We start from the raw sequence: 4,264 nt of genomic DNA on the forward strand, positions 1-4,264 counted from the left end.
AGCCATCTCTATCAGCTGGTTAAACAGCAGGTCTCTCCTGACCAGTACAAACTCTGCATGCTCCTCTCGCCTCTCAGCCTCCACTGCCGAGACTGGGTTCTCTCTGTGCTCCACCACACACAGCACAGGCAGCAGGCTCCCTGGAACGACGGACACACAGCACAGCCAATCACATCACAGCATTCAGATAGAAGCAGAGGGCATGAGAAATGAAAAGGTATCAGTTGTCCACTCTTGCAATGAATGCACCTTCTCTCTCCTCTATTCACTCATTCCTCCCTTTCTCATTCCCTCTTTCTCCTCTCCTCCTCTCTTCTTTTCAGTCTTACCTCTCTTATGCCAGTTCTTAGGTTGTGGTGCGGGTATCGTGGGTATGGGGGCCGGTATGGGGGCCGGGGTGGGGGCTCTGGTCCCTGGGCTCCCCTGTCTTGTCCTGCCCTGGTATGGCCCTGAGGGGCCCATGCCACCATTCATCTCCAGGCGGGACAGTTTGGCAGGTGGTAGCCAGGAGTCCCCGTTACCGGGTGAGTCACAGCTCTCTGACACATGGCCTCCATCACACTGTTGGTGGTCCATCACACTAACACTGTAGCTCAGAAACACCTGAGACAGAGAGAGAGGGAGAAACTGAATGACTGACAAGTCCTTGAGTTCATTTGAGAACCTTAGTGACCGTTGAAAAATGTACTGCCCCCCCCAGTAAAAAAAAGCTCCCCCTTCCCAACGTTAAGAATATTTTCACATGACCATTCCTTTGACTGGAAAACAAAATGTGCCCACCCRCCCCCCTCATAAAATGAACTTGAAAATAATGATTACCACCACAACTAACAATAACTGTAGCAACCCTGTGTTTATAAACGTTGATATCGACTTGACCACTTCTGCATGGTTTAGTGGCACAGTGGATGCCACGCAGGGCTACGGGCCAGAACATTGAGGCTCCGTCGACCACCACGGWCGAGCTCACTCTCCCTGCCTGTCTCATTACACTATGATCAGAGCCACCTGCAGACAATAATCAGCTAGGGGGAAATCAGATGATCAACATTTTGATGCTATATTTATAATTATATAAAATATATGCAACAAATTTTCCACCAACGGGTTCCTGTGCCAATGCATCACATACAACCAATTAGCAACGCAGCATACCGATTACCGGCTTTGAGGGCTTTATCATTGTTTGTGTTTTCAAACCCACAATCAAATAGTGTATGTCAATCTGGAGAAACAGAAAATCCATCCCTCCCTACTGTACTCAGTATGGAAGGCTTGGCAATCTCTGAAGTCTAATAAACTTGTTGGTGTTTTGTAACAGATGTCTCTTTCCATTAATGGAATGGCCAGTGCAGTTTGGATGATATGATATTAGAGTGGATGAATGTGCGCAGGTAGCCTACAGGTAGCCTACAGGTAGCCTACAGGTAGCCTACAGGTAGCCTACAGGTAAACTACAGGTAGCCTACAGGTAGCCTACAAAAAGCCTTTTGAATGAATCAGATTAAAACATTGTGACTAGTTGTGACTGGTTATARGTTTTAAAAGTTAAATGACAAATATTTAGGCTATATTGAAGCATTAAGTTTGAGGTCGAGGAATAGCCGCTTGGACTGGAAAGGAGGCAGAACGTGCATTAAGCTTTTCTGAATAACTGAGCCTGCTGGGTGCATAGGACGACGACTTGGGAGAATGATAATCATCAACAGACAGCGCATCAGTATCATAAGTAACATACAGCCAGACTGTCCTGCACTGTGCCTTTCTAGACCTTATAATCTGTCGAGAGTAGACCCACAACTGATTCAAATGGAAGGACAAGGAAGTGAAACCGGGTCACTGGCGTGAAAGGCAAACACCCTATGCATCGTGCCCACTTGGTAGGAATTGTATCAAGGCTCATATAGCGAGGATAGTGACAGTATAATGGTTTTGGAATGACAGTCACAGGGACCAGGGTTTGAGTCCCCATCAGGGTACCCCCCTAATCCACTATATCAGTGTCAGGTGTTGTAGAGCACCATTGAAATGTCCCAGCCAGGTTTTAGTCACAGTACATTTGTGTTAGGCTAGCTGCACATGGCAGAGTATGCCATTAAAAAAAATACAATTTCTAAAAAATTGCAACCGATTGATACAAATCATCATGATATCATTCTGTCAGGTGGGCCTTACATTTCAGTCAACATTTAACTGGGATGCAGTGGAGGCCGGTGCCTTTTATGATGTGGGCGTATTATTATTTCTATTACAGCATATCGGTTTAATGTCATTCACCCAGTTCAATGTAACATCGATAGCTTTAGGTTACTACATCATACTCAAATTTTCTCTGTACCAATCATGAGGTTGCTACAACCTAGACTATGAATGAAATTTTAGGTGCACAGGTCTGGAGAATTTTGAGTAATCAAGGTGACAGACACATTCAATACTGCTTTGCACACTGTTGCCTGCATCTAGCTGATCTAGGGTGTAATCATTAGTCCAACAGTTGCAAATTAGAGTTTCTATTGGACAAATTCAGGTATGTTTATCCCCGTTTTGTTCCATTTGCTTCCGTTTAAGAAACGTTTTTCAACAAAATCGACAGAATGAATACACCCCTATTCACATGTAAACAGTTAATTTTCATAGCAGCCACATAAAAACAGCATGATCACTAGCTCGTTGTATATACTGTATAATTCCTTCTCGCAACTATCTACGCGCTCACCTCCTCTCACCTTTTCTCTTCACTTTTGGACTTCAGTGCACAACACATCAGCTGTCTGTGAATCACTATTTAATTCTTTACTATTTTGAGAAATGTGAAGAGGAGAATCGTTTATACAGTAAATGTCATTTGTATGAGAGCTGCGTGTCTTGACAGTTCTTTCATGAGCAATGACGCATCAGCTATTCCTCTATGTTCATGTGGATTTATATTGAAAATTGGTGCAGATTTTTAMGATATTATGTGTGGTATGATTGCTAGTTAACCTATTGCAGATCTGGACAAACGATCCACCTACCACTATTGTCAATATGGATAGAGGGCAGGATAGAGTTGACTGTATAGTAAGTGGGCAGAAAAGCATAGTGCATAAGAGAAGTACCAAAACATGCAGATGAGCAGATGAGGAAGTGGCTATATGGAAGGAATTAAATAATATAACCTGAAAAATGGGGAATGTAAACCAGGGAAAAAATGCACTGTGACCAATAATACAAAAATCACACAATCCTCCCCAAAGCAACAAAAAGGTATTTTGACAACCCTTTTTTGGACCACCCCCCAGCCCAGTAAATGTCGATCTGTCTCTATAGACATCGGACTTTGACAGTGGCATATCAAGACAACAGAAGCCGACCTGACAAAAGCGCTCTACAAATCGCCCTGTCACACTCATTGTGGGGAAAGTTTGAGGCAAACGTTGTCAGTCCTCATTATTGCGCGTCGTCCATTATTGTAGATTGACTAATTGTGAATTTCAACAACAACAACAACAACAAAACCTCCACAATCTCAGTCATATTTATCTCAGGTACCGGTACATCAAAAAAAAACGTTCTCTTTTTTAAAATCGAAGTAGGCAAAATCAGACAAACCTGACATCCGCTGCTGGTTTCTTGTCTCTTGAGACTCCGAGATACCGTTAGTAAAATAGTACAGTTCCTTGTGTTGTTTTCTGTGTCAGTGAGTGAACAACATCTCACTTTCGCCTTCACACTAGTTATCGGTCTATTGTGTCAATATTAGCTCTGTAGCAACATGCCCCGTCGTCTCTTGCTGGCTGCGTTTTTCGGACCTCTTCAACAATATGAAACGAGTCTATAGGCCTATAGGTGGTCTACCCGAAATCTCAGTCAAAGCATCCACAGTGACAGACACTGTTCCCGGGATGACGATACAGACCAGCTGGTAGGCTACAGGGATCCAGTAGAAACGGGTGAAGCGAACAATACACCGCGAGTGTCATTAGTCTGTCTGTGAAACAACTCTCTTCTTCAGTTGGCTATTGGTTGCAACAAACACGCGCGGACAAGCATGCGCACGCGCTCCATACCTCCCTCTCCCATGGACCTACCGGCCACGGAGTTTCTCTGGGCGTTATTAAGCTACACGTTTATAGAGTACTAATAGGTAGCCTATGRAAACCAAATGTAACTGTGAGCATGTGGAATGCAACCTTATCTCCCCGTGTTTCTTTGTTTATGAGAACTTGAATGTGGAAACAGAATTAGACCTACAGTACTTGTCTCCACTCTTACAGAGTTGGTT

General features: G+C 43.8%; 1 pseudogene; it reads right to left on the reverse strand.

The window, feature by feature from the left end:
- LOC111954765 (DNA-binding protein SATB1-like) overlaps positions 1–3,981 on the reverse strand; it is a 30,038-nt pseudogene extending 26,057 nt beyond the window's left edge.
- Between the last annotated feature and the right edge of the window lie 283 nt (positions 3,982–4,264).

Source organism: Salvelinus sp. IW2-2015, linkage group LG30 (assembly GCF_002910315.2).
Source record: "Salvelinus sp. IW2-2015 linkage group LG30, ASM291031v2, whole genome shotgun sequence".
Lineage (NCBI taxonomy): Eukaryota > Metazoa > Chordata > Actinopteri > Salmoniformes > Salmonidae > Salvelinus > Salvelinus sp. IW2-2015.